General features: G+C 42.6%; 1 long non-coding RNA gene across 1 annotated transcript; it reads left to right on the top strand.

Moving 5' to 3' along the window:
* The first annotated feature begins 656 nt into the window (after positions 1 to 656).
* Positions 657 to 15,086, top strand: LOC111094424. Its single transcript, XR_005384997.1, has 3 exons — positions 657 to 1,057; positions 6,812 to 6,986; positions 13,958 to 15,086. It is a non-coding gene; the product is annotated as an uncharacterized LOC111094424 (long non-coding RNA).
* The last annotated feature ends 3,839 nt before the right edge of the window (positions 15,087 to 18,925 follow it).

The raw sequence follows: 18,925 nt of genomic DNA, 5'->3' as shown, positions 1-18,925 counted from the left end.
GTATACCAGTTATCGAGGAGGAAGGGGTTGGTAACAGGGGGGAATGGCCAGACTTCAAACTCACAGTCCCTGGGTCTGCCAGCACGATGAAACAGGTTATTAAATGCTTCTGGAAGAGATCTTGGGGGTGTTTATTGCAGCAGGGGACTTTGCAATTTCAAATTAAGGCTGGCTCACAATTATTAATTCTGGTGGAGGACCCTTGTAAAATTTTCCACTGGGCAAATTGGGGTGTGCACAGTTAACTGGGGTCAAAGGGCAAAAGTTATCACAGGGAGAATTATTCAGCTCTTCAGAAAAATGGGACTCAGGCAGCATAAAAACAAATAGTCTATCAAAAAAGGTCCCAATTTGTCTGTAATCTTACGCGATTCTAGAGAACAGATTATGGGCATACGGGCAAGCATTGGGTCTGACACCCTGAAATAGTTTGACTAGTTTAGTTCATGGGGTTTTATAAAACTTTTTACAAACTCAGCTTCTCCTAAAGAAAAGAAGGAGTTGCGGGGGCGGGGGCGGGGGATCATCTTTAAAGAGCAGTTTGATCCAACACTTAAATGAAGAGAAGGTTTTAACGTTCCAAGTTATTTGGTGGATGATTATGCAAATTTTACGGAAGATTTCTGTAACCTTTGTTCTAAGATGCTAAATAAGGGAGACTTTCTTTGGAAAGCTAGCACACTTTTATCAGCAAGGTCACACCAGGAATTTTAGGAGGACAAGTAAAAAATGACTTCCTCAAGCAAAAGGGATCCTTTTAGGTCATCGGAATGAATTGTTTGAAAGCTTCAAAGCAGCCTTGCTTCTCATTACTGGAGCCTGCCTTTACAAGAAATGCCTTTTTTCAATTATTTTCACTTTTCATTAGAAGTCTTTGCAGTTGTTGCTCACCTCATTAAATCCACTAAGATGCTATGTGTTTAATTTCCATGTTATATAATTTGTAGCAAATTGTTTGACGCGAAACCTCGCTTTCGGAGCCTGTGATTTGGGAAGGTTTCCCCTGCCCTTCCCCCAGTCTCGCCAGTTCACCTTTTTGAGGATGGAACAAATTAAGGTAATTAATGTCATTTGTAATTTAACTCGTCTCCGGTACTGGGATTTTGCTCTGATAGGGTGTCCAGGCCGCAGTGCTTCCAGGGCCCAGAGGCGTCCGGAAACGCGTCCCTCCTGCTTGGGACGTGGCCCCGGCGACCCCGCCTGCACCTGCCTGACTTAGGGACCAGCGGGGGATCCGCCACGGGGTCTCGGCGGAGTTTTGGGGTCCCGGCCGCGGCCTCCCTGGGCTCCTCTGCGTCAAGGCCCCTGGGCCTGTTGGCAGCTAGTCCGGCTTTTATCCTTTGCCCCTCAGCTACTGCCCCGTCCGCTTTCTGGGTTCGCTTTCACCTGTTCTCATCGGTCCCTCAGTCCCCCCCCCCCCCCCAACCCCGGTCCTGTCATCATCTCCACGCGGGTTCTGCTCCGCGGCGCCCGGGGCTCGGCCGTGGAGGCCGCCTCCCGCCCGGGGCGTGACCGGGTCCTGGGATCGAGTCCCGCGCGGGCTCGCTGCGTGGGGCCTGCGTCCCGGCCCGGCTCTCGGTGTCTCTCGTCTCTCGTGGATGAAGCCACAGGATCCATATGGGGCGGGGCCTCCACTCCCCGCAGGCTGTCCTCGCTGGGCCAGACGCTTGGCGGCCGCGGTCACTTCCCGCACCGACCCCCCCCCTTCCCAAACGGGCGGCCGCGGGACCCAGCGGGGGTCAGGCCGCGAGACGCCTCCCCGCGTGGGCGCCACCAGCACGGCCCGGCTCTCACTTCCCCGCCAGGGCGCCCTCTCTGCCCCGCGAGCCCGGCGGCCTGGAGACCCCGGAGGGCGCCGGTGCCAGCAGCCCTCGGCCGACACCCGAGCCGGGCGCCCTGCTGGGGCCCCCGCGGTTGCCGGGACGCGAAGCGACCCTCCCCGGGCAGCCTCGGGCTTCCGGCCGAGTGTGGGGGAGCTACGGGCACCGCGGCGACGGGGCGGGGGTCAGAAGCCGGACCCCTCCTGGTACCTCCGTCTCCGCATCGCAGTGGCTTAAATTTAGGGAATTAAAAAAAAAAAAAAAGTTATTTCAGCAAAAGACGAGGCTCCATGTGGTTGCAGTTGCGGTGGGAAGCCCGAGGAGGGGCGCGGCCCCGTGCGCCCCGCTGGACCCCGTGCGCCCCATTTGGCCCCGTGCGCCCCGCGGCCCCGTGCGCCCCACTCGACCCCGCGCGCCCCACTCGGCCCGGTGCGCCCCATTTGGCCCCGTGCGCCCCGCTGGGCCCTGTGCGCCCCGCTGGGCCCCGTGCGCCCCGAGGCTCCGTGCGCCCCGCTCGGCCCGGTGCGCCCCGTTTGGCCCCGTGCGCCCCGCGGCCCCGTGCGCCCCACTCGACCCCGTGCGCCCCATTTGACCCCGTGCGCCCCGCGGCCCCGTGAGCCCTGCTGGGCCGCGTGCGCCCCACTCGACCCCTTGCGCCCCACTTAGCCCCGTGCGCCCCGCAGCCCCGTGCGCCCCATTTTGCCCCATGTGCTCCACTGGGCCCCGTGCGCCCCACTCGGCCCCGTGCGCCCCGCTCGGTCCGGGACTAGCACAGCCGCAACGAGCTCCCCGTTGGCCCCGAGCATCTTCCTCGGGAGCAGACGGCCCCGCGGCCCCTGGTGTGCTTGGCCCCTCCGGTAGCGACCGCTGATCCGGGAGGAGCTCCCCCACCCCGGGGTATCCCCCCCCCCCGTGCCTTTCTTTCCTCTCTTCCCCGGGGACCCCTATTTCCTTGGGCCGCAGGCCTGCGGGCTAGTCGCCGAAGGAGGCCTCCCGGAGCTCACACGCGTTTCCGGGCCGCGGGTGGCCTGCCGTGTCCCCCCCACCCCCCACCCCGCGTGGGTCCCTGAGCGATTCCGAGGGTCCGCCCTGCTCCTCGGGGCGCAGAGGGACCGGGGCGCCTTCAGGTCAGTCCCGCGCACCCGCAGCACAACGTGGGCCTCGTTCGCAGACAGAGAGCAATGCCTGTGCTCAAGACCAAGAACACATGAAAGGGGATGAGGCTAAGGATGGAGACAGTTTCTGGGCGTTCACAGGTAAGCTGATACTTCGAGATTCTGGGAGATTAGTGTTTCTCTCAAACAGCAGAACATCTTTGGCAAAAAGCAACCTAAGGGATTAGCGGTGGGGCGTTGGGGGGCGGCAGACCGTGAGAGTGTGGGGGACAGATGTGCACGGAGGGTGTCAGAGTCATTCTCGGAGCTGGGAAAAGTTTAGACATTCTGGGGATGGAGCCAGCGAAATTTTATTTTAAGCCTTCCAGCTCACAAGATTACAACAGGCACGGGCAAGTTTAATTATAGCGGAGGGAAGGTTCAAAAGCACACACACGTTTACACCGAGTGTGAGCACACATACGCACAGGCAGCGCAGCTCTGTTTTTTGTTTTGTTTTTCTGGCGAATAGGCGCGAGCGCTAATTGCTGGGGGGGATAGATTTGTTGGAGCAATAGCAGAGCTCACTGGCACATGCTGTAGAATAATTTGGAAATAATCAAAAGAGAAGTTAACTTTGACACTATCCTGACACTTGGAAGAGAGCAAATAGAGTAAAAGCAACGTTGGAGCATACACAGGGCTCCTGGCCAATTCTAAACATTACACGTGTGAGTGTGTGTGTGTGTGTGTGTGTGTGTGAAATCAGTCACGAGGCACACAACTAGATGATGCTCCAAAAAATGCACTGGAGGTAATACAATGGATTGTTCTAGGAATAATATAGAAACAGCCACCAAAATGGAAGCTGCAGAGTTGAGTTAGGGCAGGGTTTCTTTTCTGTTGTCTCTCCTAGGGTAACAGACCATGTGCCGCAACTTAACGATTTATTTTTTGTTGTTCTCCACAATTCTCTATCTTGACTGGACTCCCTGGGGCAGCTCTGCTGCAACTCATGTCATTAGCTGGGGTCAAAGGCTTGGCTGCATTCAGCTGGGAGCACATGTGCAGCTGGGAAGTTCAAGATCACCCCACTGGGGCTCTGGTGGGGACAGCTGGAAGGAAAGGAGGGACCGCTCTTTCTCTACATGGTCTCTCTGGGGAGGTCACTGTGCGGCTTTACACGGTGGCTCAGAGGCCACAGAGAGTCAAAGCAGAAGCTACCAGGCCTCATTGTATTGATTGAAGGCAAGTCACAAGGCCAGCCCGGATTGGAGGGTAAGGGGTTAGAGACCTGTTCCTGGAGGGGACGACGGGCCAGCAGGTACAGGCTCTGTTGGAGTTGGTGCCCGTCACTTTGTAGATGGTTTACTTCAGTCTTGTAAATATAGCCCATCAAAAGAGAGGGTAAAAATTTGAACTCTGGTTCGATTCCAGAATAAGTAGTGTCTTCACACGTGAGATGGAGTTGTACTTCCAGGTCAACGCATGGGCAGTCACAAAGTTCTTCCTTTCAGGTTTCAGCTGAGAAGTGAAATTAGGTGCCTTTATAGGTTTGCACTTAAATGCAATTCAAATGCGCCCTCGAGGTATTATGCTGAGTGAAATAAGTCAATTGGAGAAGGACAAACATTATATGGTCTCATTCATTTGGGGAATATAAATAATAGTGAAAGGGAATAGAAGGGAAGGGAGAAGAAATGGGTGGGAGATATCAGAAAGGGAGACAGAACATGAGAGACTCCTAACTCTGGGAAATGAACCAGGGGTGGTGGAAGGGGAGGAGGGCGGGGGGTGGGGGTGACTGGGTGGCGGGCACTTAGGGGGGCACTTGACGGGATGAGCACTGGGTGTTATTCTGTATGTTGGCAAATTGAACACCAATAAAAAATAAATTTATTAGTAAAAAAACCCCCCAAAAACAAAAAAAACAAATGTGCCCTCGAATTTCAGAGAATCAGTGGACTGGGGTCTTGAAATTGTTACCATGTTGACGTTTGGTTTACTTATATCTTTAGTCATTGTCTTATTTCTTATATACCTTGTATCTTAAGCTGAATAATATAAACTTAATAATACTACATGATTTTGAGTTGAAATTATCAGGTCTTTGCTTTGGCTGTGTTCTGCTTGAGTTTATAATGCTTTTGGAAAATGTGTCTTTCATTCAATCAATGCATGTTTATTGAGTATCTACCATGTGCTCTATAGTACATATATATATTTTTAGAGATTTTACTTATTTATTTATTTATTTATTTATTTGAGATACTGAGAGAAGCAGAGATACAGGCAGAGGGAAAAGTAAGTTCCTTGCAGGGAGTCCAAGGACCCTGGGATCACGCCCTGAGCCAAAGGCAGATCCTCAACCGCTGAGCCCCCCCCCGCCGGGGCCCCATATACTGTGTATTTTAAGTAAGTGTTCTGTCAAGAAGTTGTATCATTTGGACAGGTCCTTTTGATGCTAACTCCTGTAGGATCATGAGCCCTGCATAGACTGAAATATAAATATAGAATAAATATAGAAAATAGACTGAAAAATAAATATGTTGAGAAACCTTGAACTAGTTGCTAAAAAAATGGATCAACAAAAATAAGATATTCAATGGCAAATACAAATGTAGTCTTTGGGTCTTCTCAGAAGTTAAAACATTTTTATACCACAGGAGGCCATAGGTCTTCCTAGAGATTAATGAAAATACAGAAAATAAAATATCACTAAATAACATGTTAAACATAATCAAATTATTTATAAGCTGTAATGCCATGGCAGCCAATGCTTGCAGAGTTGGATCTTCTGATACATTATTTTAATGAGAGATACTTAATGGCAAGTCATTATTGAAAGGTGAAACCACCATAAATTAAAATATATGCATACATATAACAATCAACATTATTCTACTCCACTCCGGAGTCTTAAAAAAAAAATAAAGTGTTTTACAGAAAGTGAAAGAATGAACATAGAGATAAAATAATTGTTTTTAGTTACTTATTAGCTTTTAAGAAAAAATAAACAATTATAATAATCTTTTCTATAGTCAATTTTTAAAAATTCTAAAGTCTTCATTACAGCTCTAAGTAGTTTTCTCTGACAAGAAAACATACCTTGACGTTTTAAAAGGTGAAGTCTTTCATCTCTATCAGAGGTCAGCAAACTGGATCAAGTCCTTCCTGCCACGCCCATCCGTTTAGATGTTGTCTACACTGCTTTCCTGCAACAACTGGCCATAACAAAGGATGAGGCCGTACACCTGCAGAGCTGAAAATGTTTTCTATCTGACCCTTTACGGAAAAGATTTGCCAACCCCTGATCTAGATTTTATGGCAGTTTTAAACATTTCTATGGTAAACATAAGGAAGACTTTGCATCAGAACAATCAGGGTAGGAATGATTCCTATGCTGTATTAAAATATACTATTCTCATCAACTCCATTTTATTCTACTCCATAGCACAAGATTTTCAAGAAGAATTGTTATTATCAGAACTCTCCCCGGCTCCTTCCAAATAAATCTTAACCTGGAATTTCTGTGTATAAAATAAAGACCGAGGTAGCGATGTAAGGGAAGTTGTGATGTTTCAGATCGAGATGGGGGCCTTGGACTCTGACAGCGACATTGTTTTATAAGCCCTCCTTTCTTCAGTGAAGCCCATGAAGTCTCCTGAAGAAGCTTCTGGACTCCAATACTGCTTGTGGGCTAAATGGATAAAATTAATGGGATGTCAGGGCTAAAAGGAATTGTTGCCATCGTTTTCTCTTTACAAAGAATTCAGAGCTCAGGGCATTTAAATGCTTTAGGCCAGGCCCTACGCCAGTTATTGAGAGAACCAAGAGCCACGACCAGAACCCAGTAAACTGATTTGCAACCCACACTGCCTCTGTCCTTCTTTCCAGATAATGATGCAGGGGCTCATCTCCTTTGGTGGCATAGTAACCCCAAGACCAGCAGTATCTTCTTAGGACGCACTCCAGCAGGTTCCTAAATAGATTTCTAAGCAGTGGGCTAGGAGGAGAGAGACAAGAAGACTCAGATGAGAACAAACAGGCACATTTCAAAATAGAAAAAAAGGTAAGAAATGGGTTGCTGGAAGTGATTTTAAAGGAAAGTTTTAACATAAACTGATGACATTAACTGTCAAGTGTTTCTCTCCTATGGAAGCTGTTGTAGGATTTCATATAGCCAGGGCTACATTAGACCATACTCATTTCTGTTTATACATTTTTTTTTTCTAATTTCAGATTAAGGGAGCTGGTACAGGGCAGCAATCATTAACTCTTAGAGAGAGAGATAGAAAGAGAAAGAGAGAGAGAAGGAATGACGTAATAGAATGAATGACAAGGCTATAAAATTAATTTAGAAGAGGAAGTGGAGAATCATTTACTTACTTTAAATTATAAGGAGATTTAGGTAGAGAGAATTGAATTACTAAGGCAGGGATTTGGCAGGGCACTGAGGTTAACAGCTTGAGCCTTATGACAAAGGTTATAGGATCTCAAATGAGGACAAGTGGCCATGAGCATCTAATTAATATCCTTTTCAATTTATGGAAGAGGTTAGAAAATCTATTTTGGCCTGAGATTTCCTTAGCCTTGCAAAATAGATTTCTGTTTATTACACTTCTAATAATATTATCACTGTTCATTGATAAAAGTTAGAAGCAAATTAGACCATTAGCCTTTACTACCTGTTATATCTTTCAAGAGGAAGATGTTTTTCAAGTACCATCAAAGATCTAATAGTAATTACTGAACACTTGATGCCTGTGTCTTCTTACCTTAATGGCACTATCAATTTTATAGATGAAAATTTGAATGAAAACTTTAGGAAACTTTAGTTGTGGGCATCTAGCCAAAATGAAATTACCATGCCCAGGAGAGTCAAAGAAAATAATTGATAGGAACTCATATAGATCTCCTTTTCCTGAGATACTCCTTGTATTTGTGTTCTATATTGATCTGTCCTTTATTATTTTAAAATTTATTTTATCCACAAATTAACTTTTAATGGTTTGATCATAAATAGCCTTGCAAGAAAAAAGATGAAATTCATAGTATTTTTAAAATTTTGTATTTAAATTCAATTTAGTTAACATATAGTGTATTATTAGTTTCAGGGGTAGAATTTAGTGACTCATCAGCTGTATACAACACCCAGTGCTCATTGTATCAAGTGCCCTCTTTCATGCCCATAACCCAGTTATCCCATCCCCTCATCCCCCCAACCCCTCCAGCGACCTTCAGTTTGTTTCCTAGAATTAAAAGTCTCTTATGGTTTGTCTCCCTCTTAGTTTTTATCTTACTTTTCCTTCCCTTCCCCTATGTTCATCTGTTTTGTTTCTTAGATTCCACATATGAGTGAAATCATACAGTATGTGTCTTTTTCTGACTTATATCTCACTTAGCATAACACCCTCTCTTTCATCCACGTCATTGCAAATGGCAGGATTTCATCCTCTTTGGACCTGTCCTTTAAATGACCACTGATCTTAGAGTCAAAATACTTATAAAGAGAGTTGGCTTCTGCTTCCAAGGGGACACATGTGACCAACATGCTGTAACCATACCCAAGTATATTGAAATAGGAGTAGTAATAGCTTGCAGAGAGAAAAGAATAATCAACTAGAAATCAGAATTCCTGAATATGAGTTCTGATTTGTCCATTCATTTGCTTTGTGACTTTGGGATGAAGTGCTGAATCTCCCTAGAAATGGCTGTACTTGTCTATACAGGATACGGTTGTAAGTACAGGAATCTGCACAGATCTCGCCTCATGATTTTAAAATGAGACATTCTGTGATAGCTTCTATTTTATTTGGGCAGCCCCAAAGGAACTTTATTTATTTATTTATTTATTTATTTATTTATTTATTTATTATTTATTTATTTATTTATCTATTTATTGGAGAGAGAAAGCATGAGTAGGGGGGAAGAGCAGAAGGAGAGGGAGAGGGAGAAGCAAGCTCCCTGATGAACAGGGAGCCCTATGTGGGGCTTGATCCCAAGACCCTGGGATCATGACCTGAGCTGAAGGCAGATGCTGACTGACTGAGCCACTCAGGCACCCTGAACTTCATTTATTTATTTTTATTGGAAAACTTTACCATTTCTATTAATTTTTGCTATCCCTTAGAAGTTTCTGAATCCTATAGATTTTTGATTGGAAAAGACCTGAGATTACTTCGCTCAGTGGTTCTCAGATTTAAGCATGTATCAGAATGAACTGGGATTGTTTGTTAAAATAGTGAGTCCTGTATCCTCCACCCTTAAGGTTTCTGATCCAATAGGTCCTGAATAGGATCCCAAATTTTGCATTTCTAGAAAGTTCCTAGGTGATGTTAACACACTGGTCCAGGCACCAAGCTTTGAGAACCACTGTTCTCACATAATCTCTGTTTTTACCAGATTGGAAAACAGGCCTTGCAAAGTTAATTGAATTACCCATGCTTACTCATCAAGTTAGTGACTGAACCAAGACCAGCAAAATCCTGGTCTCCCAGATGCTGAGGTCAGAGACTTTTCAAGGACACCACAATTCCTCACTTTGAATTTGGGTTACATGATACAGACTAAAAAATCCAAATGAATTTATTCCAATCCACACTGCTGCTCAGATTAGGATAAAGGAAAAGCAAGAAGTCTTTACACTTCTATAGAGAGAAACGTTAGCAACAAAGATTTGTAGTTAGCAGCATTGATTCTAAATGCCCAGTAATTTGTGTTTGTTGTTTTTTTTTAAGTTTGTGGCCTACACCTGGGCCGTGTTTGCATGATGAAGAATTAAAGCTGAAATGGGGGAAAGAAAGCGAGACTCACTGTGAGTGAAGGGTGTCTGTCACAACAAAGGCAGACTAAAAAGAAAACAACCCAGCTTGTTTCCACAAATGCATTTTTAATATTTTCATGTTTGAATTTTTTTATCAATAATCAAACTGAGCAGATTTTGGTTTCACGAAAGAATTTGGTAGCTTTGGAAACATTATGTATTAAGAAAAATCTCCTCTAGATCTTGATCTTGCAGAGAAAAGAGATTTTATTCTCCAGTCCCCAGAAATAAGCACACACGATCTGCTGTGAACACAACTGAGAACTCTGAAAGGCAAATGGGGTTCCCTGAATGCCCTGAACTCTGGGCTTTCCTAGTGCTTTCTTCCTTCTTTGGAGTTTCCTTTGTCTCTCCTCTTCTTCCACTTTGTCCAGCTACTCATCCTCCGGGGCTGAGCTAAGACGCTGTTTACCGACCCTCCCAATCCAAGTAGGGGACTTGTTGGTGGGCACTCTCCAAGAAGGTTCTCGATCTCCCCACATTCTGGTATTCTTGCCCTTGATGAGCTCTTGCTGCTTAAGTGTAACCTGGTGATTTGCTTCCAATGGATCTAATGTGACCAAGTGGTTAGAACTACATTCCCAATAATGTTAGGTTACACAGAGACTCTGATTTGTATCTTGCTTGCTTTCTCATACTTGCTCACAGTGCCATGCTCTGAACTACTTTATGGCAAAAAAAACCTCAGGGCTCTGACCAACAGCCAGGAAGGAACTAAGGTCCTCAGTCCCACAACTCACGTGGCACTGAATCTTCCCAAAACCATGTGAATACACTTAGAAGCAAGCAGGTCCTTTTGCTGCTAAGCCTGTGGGTGAGACAACAACCTGGCAGCTTTACGAATGACCTAGAGACAGAAGCACCCCAATAAGCTGTGTCCAGATCCCTGACCCCCAGAAAATATTTGCTATTTTATGCTGCAAATTTGGGGGGAGTGGTAATTTGTCACATGGCAGTAGAAAACCATTACAGAGCCCATGCTATTTATCGAATCTCCCCATAGGCTAGGAGATCACAAGCTTTAGGTGGCAAGCTCTTAAAAATCGACATACCCAAGCCCAGCCTTCAGATAATCAAATTCAATAGGTCTGGAATAAGGCCCAGATATCTGTGTTTTTAAGCAAGCACTGTAGGTAATTTCTAAGCATTATGTAGTCTCAGGACTACAGTTCTGAAAACACTCTCTAATTTGGGAGCCACAAGCAACCATATATGTCTTATACATGGCTAAATACCATGTCTGAAATATTATAGATTCAAAAAGAGATATAATTGAATTAATGAGCGCATACATACTGATACATAATATAGAGAAATTTTGGATGGCGTTACAAAAATTTAGTTGTAAGTATAATATGAATAAGCAAATTAACTTATATGTTCTCAGAACTCATCTGTGGTTGTCATAACTGTTAATGCATTTGCATGTGCAAATTTAGTTTCTCCTTAAGAACAAAGATTGTGTTTTATCCTTTTTATCCCTCCACTGTGACCCCCATGACACCTAACGGTGTCTTGGCATATATTTAAATTTCAACCATATCTGTTTATTTCTTTCTTTTGTTATTGTAAAATAAGTATAATGATGTCGATGTTTAAAGATCAGATAACTCCATCTTATCATGAGTACATCAACATGTCAATCTAGCATCTTGGAAAGAATATGACTTTTCAAATTACACATGCCTGGTTTTATTTATTTATTTATTTATTTATTTATTTATTTATTTGAGACACAGAGAGAGAGAGAGAGAGAGAGGCAGAGACACAGGCAGAGGGAGAAGCAGGCTCCATGCAGGGAGCCCCGTGTGGGACTTGATCCCAGATCTCCAGGATCAGGCCCTGGGCTGAAGGCGGCTCTAAACCGCTGAGCCACCTGGGCTGCTCTATTCCTGGCTTTAAATTCTAGTTCCTACTTCTAATAACTGATGGACCTTTGGGAAATCATTTAAATTCTTTGAGTCTTCGTTTTCTTCTTTTTGAGTGGTGGGTGGTGTTAAGAAATATTAAGAAGCTAATGTGCAAGAAGCTTTATACCTGGTAGATGCTTAAGGCTACATCATTTCCACGTGTTTTTAATAAACTCCTTTTTATTTTTCTGTTTATTTTTGTTCATGTTATGAATTGAGTTGTGTCTCCTCAAAATTTTCATGGTGAAGACCTAACACTTGGCACCTCAGAATGTGACTATATTTAGAGATAAGCCCTTTAAAGAGGTAATTAATTTAAAATGAGGCTATTAGGGTGGCTTTAATCCAATTTGGCTGGTATCCTTCCAAGAAGAGGGAATTTGAAAATACAAAGACACCAGGGATGCATGTGCATGGAAAGGTGACCACGTCATGACACAGGAAGAAGGCAATCAGCCGCCATCAGAGAGAGACCTCAGGAGACTCCAAACTTGCTGAGGCCTTGATCTTGAACATCTAGCTTCCAGAACTATGAGAAAATATATTTCTACTGTTCAACACCACCACCACCCCCAGTCTGTGCTAGGTTATGGAAGCGCTAGCAAATAAATACACTTAATAGCATAGTATGTTTTCATGCTGCTGTATACTCAAGGTCATGATTTTGAGTGACTGCATAATATTCTATTGAATATTATGAGCTCCATTGAGTTGTCATCATTTGTACAGCAATCCCATTGGTTATTTAATGGTTTTGTTACTGTGAATGGAGACAGTTCCTTTAGGTCTGGCTTGTTTTCCATCCTGGCCCTCCCTCCCCTTTCATATGTGAGTGATGGCATTCATACCAACCAGCTTACCCTTTCCTTTGGTTTAAGCACTAATCTTGACCTGAAGCAGGAGATCATATCTAAGGGATAGTATTGAGGCAACAGGTCTAAATTCACCCTGGCGGTGGCCTGTGTCTTTCTCCTCGCAGGCCACTTTGGGGGATTTGACTCTGCCCCACTGTTCCTTGGGCCTCTGTCCTTACTGTTGGTCTCTTGACTTGGCCCCGGACACTGACACTTCACCAGCTGATCATCACTTAGAAGGTCAGAGACAACATTATCAACAATTCTAGTTCATCTTTCACTAGTTTTTATTTCCTAAACCAGAAATTGGGGAGTTATCATTCTATTATGTATGGGGAGCCATATAAGCGTGCCCAGAAAAAGACCAAGGATGAAAGTAAGCATGCTTGTTGGTGTGTTGCAGGGAGGGAGCATGGCAGTGGTGGAGAGGGTAGGTGGAAGGACCAGGGCTTGCCTTCTGTCCCTCTAATGGTTTCTCTGTTTAGAGGCTGAGGTTCCAAGCCATGAAAAACAAGGCCAGAAAATATTCCATTTCCTCAAAAAGTTAAAAAATCGTTCACTCAACTAGACCTAGCTCAAGTTTCAACTGCAACCAGAGGGCTTTTGATTACAAATAAGGAAAAATATTCTGAAAAGAAGGGTGGTAAAACATCATAATATGTTCCTAGAGGGGGTTGTTGAATTACTGTAATGGTTAGTCTTTAAAATACAGAATGTCTCCTTTATTTAGGGTCATTTAAGTATAGTTGACTCAAGCCCAAAGTGGAGAAAAAAACAGGAGGACTTCTTACGAGCACATTCACCCTGTAATTCCATGGTCTTCATGCATCAGCAGCCGTTTCTCAGTGGGTTCACCGATTTTTAATAGTTGATATTATTTTAGGCTTACCAGTAGCTGATTCTTCAACATGCTTTAGCCTCCAAGGCTGTGCATACCAAGATTTCTGGTAACAGCTGGAAATCCATAATTATAGTTCACGGGTACAGTGCTCATCTGGCAAAATCTGTAAATAAAGCCTGAAAAAGCAAATATACCATTTATATAAACAGTTTCTGAATGCTGGTAGATCTATCGCCAAGGGAATGGAAAACTAGCTTTTCTCAATTATTTCTTTTCCTATATCAGAGGGTAACAGTTTAATACTTGGTGTTAAAAGAAATGCTTTTGGGGATCCCTGGGTGGCGCAGCGGTTTGGCGCCTGCCTTTGGCCCAGGGCGCGATCCTGGAGACCCGGGATCGAATCCCACATCGGGCGCCCGGTGCATGGAGCCTGCTTCTCCCTCTGCCTGTGTCTCTGCCTCTCTCTCTCTTTCTCTCTCTCTCTGTGACTATCATAAATAAATAAAAATTAAAAAAAAAAAAAAAAAGAAATGCTTTTAAGAAATATTTAAAGATTTGGATGTAGAGAGTGAAATGTACCTAAAATGTTGTCCTCTTTTGCTCTTCGTATAGCCTGAAAAATTGGTCGACTCTACATTGTTGAAACATCATGAGAAAGAAAATTATTGCTTGAAAGCAATTTCCTCCTGGAATCTATCCCCTGCAGATTTGTTTTAAGGAAGCTTCTGGATTAGCTGCCAAAGACTGTGAGGTCTTTCTGTCTTAACGTCTTAAAAAAAAAAATTATTTGAAGTACTGTAAACCAACATGAATAAAATGATATGGGATCGAGAAATAATTTGTGTTCATAAATGGAAAACAATCCAGTGTACGAGTTGCACTGAAATAAGCAGTATGAAACAGTGAAAGGCTGCCTTTTTAAATACCACACTTTAAAAACCCCTCACTACTTTTCATTTTATTCCGAGTACTTATTTGAGACTGAATTTTGATGGAAAATATTTTAAACTGAACGAGCTCTTAAGCAATTAATGATTACAATTCTAGTAGAAGTGACATGATATAACCCCACAAATATACCACAAGAGCCGTGCCAGTGACTGCTTAGTATTTGTGGTGGCGGACGAATGGGAGTGTGGTTCTGGCTCATTCCAGAACAAGCAATTACGATGGTCAATCACACTAAATTGCATGCAGTACACCGCTGGTGTAAGAATAAAGGCAAACACATTTTCTCTTTTGCGATATTTTTACTTTTGTTTGGCTTTGAGCATATTTATACTAATTATTTAAGTACTTAACACAATTTAGACAAAATAAATGAACCAGAAAAACTGCCATTTGCCCGTATTCGTCGCGCATGAGATTGACTGACATCGGTCACTGTCTCAATGTCCCAGGGCACAAGCAGATGTAAAATCTGATTTTAAAAGTCTCCCAAACTAGATGATTGCATATTTTAGCATATAGAAGATCTGATTATTGTGTATTACTTCTTTTGCAGGGTAATTGACATTAGTATGCAAGCAACCCTGAGTGCATCCTTATGCTTCTCTTCTATCTTTCTGTGTCTATACTTCACTGACTTGTCGCCATTCTCACACGTAAAGCTCTATATACATCTTAGCTGGAAATTAAAATCAGCAAACCTAAGGGGATCCCAAATGGCTCAGTTCCATTAGCATGCTACTCTCAGTTTTGGCTCCGGTCACGTTCTCAGGGTTGTGAGATCGAGCCCTGCATCAAGCTCTGTGCTGGGCATGGAGCCTGCTTATGATTCTCTCTCTTCCTCTCTTGCTCTACCCCTCTCCTCCCTAAAAAAAAAAAAAAAAAAAAAAAAAAAAGTAAACCTAGAAATCAATAAAAGAAACAACCGTTTTCTTTCTTTCTTTTTTTTTTTTAAATTGAGGTGTAACATATGTACAATAAAATGTGAAACTGTTTTAATCTCAGCTGGTAAATGTTTGTACCTTTGTAATCGCCATTCACATTGACTATCATGCTCAGCAATCCAGAAGGTTCCTTATGCCCTTTCCTGATTAATATACCTCTCCTTCCCCAGGAAGTAGCCACCATCTTTTTATTGCTCTCAGGTAGTTCAGTGTGTTCTTGAAATTTCTATCAGTGGAATTATATATGTTCTCTTTTGTGTCTGAATTCGTATTTACATCATTAAATTTTTTTTTATTTTTTTAATTTAAAAAAATTTTTTTTAAATTTATTTATGATAGACACACAGTGAGAGAGAGGCAGAGACACAGGGGGAGGAAGAAGCAGGCTCCGTGCACCGGGAGCCCGACGTGGAATTTGATCCCGGGTCTCCAGGATCGCGCCCTGGGCCAAAGGCAGGCGCTAAACCGCTGCGCCACCCAGGGATCCCCTACATCATTAATTTTAAATGCCAATCTAATATCAGCTATGGAAAATGACAAGCAGAGCAGTTTCTCCCTGTTTCATTTTAGTAGAACTGCTATTAAAGAAATCTGCTAAATACTTAATTTTTAAAAAAGGTTTTATTTTAAATAATCCATACCAGGGCTAGCAAAAAGCCACAGAGAAGTTAAAAATTAAAAAATAATACATGTCTTTCATTGTTCTAAAATTACAGTTGTTTTTTCAGAGGGAGGTGAGATAAAATTAGCCAGACTGAACACCTCTAAGTATGTGAGTTGTTTTTAGAGGAAAGATTTGGGGCAGTTGTTCTATATACCCAGGGAGGAATAAAGGGGAAATAGGCTAATTAAAGTGGGAAAGATTTAAGTTTGGGCCAAAAAAATAGTCTGATGTCCCAAGAAAGTATTATCATGTACTCAGGTTTCAGTTTTAGGTCTGCTACTATCTGTACTTCGAATGGCAAATGACTGTGTACTTCACTGGTCACAGTTTTTCACATCTGTAAGGAAAAGGAGTTGGCCTAGATTAGGGGTTGCAGATGCAAATCACTCGGGAAGTAATATCAACATGTGAGAAGACCTGTAAGTGAGTGTGACCGGCAGGACAGGAGCAGTCAGATTGAACATGGAATGCCTCATGGGAACGCAGGCAAGTATTGCCAAAGCCTCCCAGTGTTTAACAACATCTAGAAATTTAGAAATCTGGAATTGTTCATATGAAGTCTCCTAGTCTGAAATTTTTATCTACAAAACAAGGTGAAATTAATCTTTTCAAATAAACACATAGCACCTTGCAGTGTATTAAGCCATACGGGTGAGATCTTTGATTTAGATATTTTCTATCCTATATGGTAGCCATTAGCTACATGCAGCTATTGGGCATATGGAATACGGCTAGTCCAAATTAAGAAATGATATTAGTGTAAAATATGCTTAGTACATAAACAGTTTATCATCTTTCTTGTTAATTTTCATATAGATTGCAAGTTGAAATTATGATATTTTTAATATATTGGATTTAATACCTGCAAGGTTTCCAACCAATGTATCTTTCTTTTCTTTCTCTTCGACAAAAAGGAAGAAAAAGAAAGGTTAAGTATACTTTGGTCATATAACTTTTGAATACATTAAATAACAGTTGGCAACCCTTTATAGACACACTGATTTTCCATGAGGGGGGATTGTGGATTTCTGTATCTTTTACACTTACCTGACCATAAACAGAATTGATTTGGTTTGTAGAGATTCTCACAGCAGGGTATTCTGAAAAAACACATGAAATAGTGAGACTCTAACCTTTTTCTGCCGCTCAGTCTCAAGAAGCCAGGCACGTGTCTCTGAAGAAACTGCAATAGCTCTAGGAAAAAAAAAAAGGTACTCACACTTGGTGATTCGTAAGGGAACAACTAGGGCCCCTTATATTGAAAGCCCTCATGTCCTCAGAGTTTGTACTCAGCTTTCCAGTGCCCAACTGCTACTTGAGAGAAACCTCCAACACAAAAGGCAGAGATCAAATCAGACAAAAGGACCACAGAGGTATCAGAGTCAATGCAAGAATCAAAAGGAAACCTCCAATGACAAGCACCTCCAACTATATTTACCATTGTCAGAAAGTTGATAGAAGATACTGTGTGAATAGAATAAGGAAAAGATGCTATTGTAAAGGAACATCTAAAGAAGGGAGAGCTCTCAGAAACTAAAAAGTGACAGCAGGCAATTTAAAACATTGGTAGGAGACTTGGAAGACAAACTTAAATAAATCTCTCAAAGAAAGTAGAACAAAATGCTTGAAGTAAAGAAAAAAGAGAGAAAAGATAAGAAAATTAGAACTTTTATTGAGAGACTCAAATATCCAAATAAGGGGAATTTGAGAGAAAAGAAATAAAATGGGAGCAGGGAGGAGAAATTATTTTAAAAATAATACAAGACAATTTTCAAGAATTGAAAGTTATGAGTGTCTATGTTTTTTAAAGATTTTTTAAAAATTTATTTATTAATGAGAGAGAGAGAGAGAGAGAGAGAGAGGCAGAGACACAGGCAGAGGGAGAAGCAGGCTCCATGCAGGGAGCCTGACGTGGGACTCGATCCCAGGACTCCAAGATCAGGTCCTAGGCTGAAGGCGGCGCTAAACCGCTGAGCCACAGGGGCTGTCCACGAGTGTCTATGTTAAAGGGGTCCACTGAGAGCCCAACACAATTAATGAAAAAGACCTGTAAACAAGTCATGCTTTTGTATGCTTTTAGAACACAGATCATAAGAATACTTAGACTTCTACGTCCAGGGTGGACAGGGAAGATTACATACAAAAAAATGAGGATAAGAGTAGCTTTGACTCTCAATAATAGCAGCACTAGAAGCTAGAAGTAGAATATCGCCCAATTGCTCTAAGTGATATTTGACTTAAAATTCTATACTCAACTAACATATCAATATAAAGACATAAGATATTCAAAGCCTTCAAAAAAAGAGTCAGGTGATTTTGGAAAGTGGCTGAAGAACATGCTCCAACATATAAAGAGGCAGTAGATTGAGGAAAAGGAACATAGCAACAGGACCAAACACAGAAAAGATGGTAAGTGAAATATAGATTAGTAGTTTTACATGAACCTTAAGAGGAATCATTCCAAATTGGAGAACATCAGAGAATCCCAGGAAGAAAAGCTCCAGAAACCAAACCAAACCAAACTTGTATAATCCTGGATGTTTGACCATGTGGGAAACAATATTAAGAGAGGTTTTAAAATTCAATAACGAAGTTTGGGAAAACTTAAAATAGATACATTAAAAAAAAAGAAATTAAGTAATTTAAAAAACCCACTTATTTATTTGAGAGAAAAACAGCACAAGCAGGGGGAGTAGCTGAGGAAGAGGGAGAGAGAAATCCATGTGGGGCTCAATCTCAAGACCCTGAGATCATGGCCTGAGCCAAAATCAAGAATCAGACACTTGACTGACTGAGCCACCCAGGTGCACCTTAAGTAATTTTTTTTAAAGGGACATGATTTTTGTTGTTTTAAACGTACACTTAAGTGGCTTTTAGTAGATTCACAGAGTTGCACAGGCATCTCCAGTATCAAATCACAGAACATTTTCATCACTCCAAAAGGAAATCCTGTTTCCTTTAACAGCCACTCCTTGTCCTCTTTTCTTCTGCTTCTGACAACTATTAATCTACTTTCTGTCCCTA

This window comes from Canis lupus, chromosome 37 (genome assembly GCF_011100685.1).
Source record: "Canis lupus familiaris isolate Mischka breed German Shepherd chromosome 37, alternate assembly UU_Cfam_GSD_1.0, whole genome shotgun sequence".
NCBI lineage: Eukaryota > Metazoa > Chordata > Mammalia > Carnivora > Canidae > Canis > Canis lupus.
This window is presented reverse-complemented; position numbering and strand designations above follow the sequence as displayed.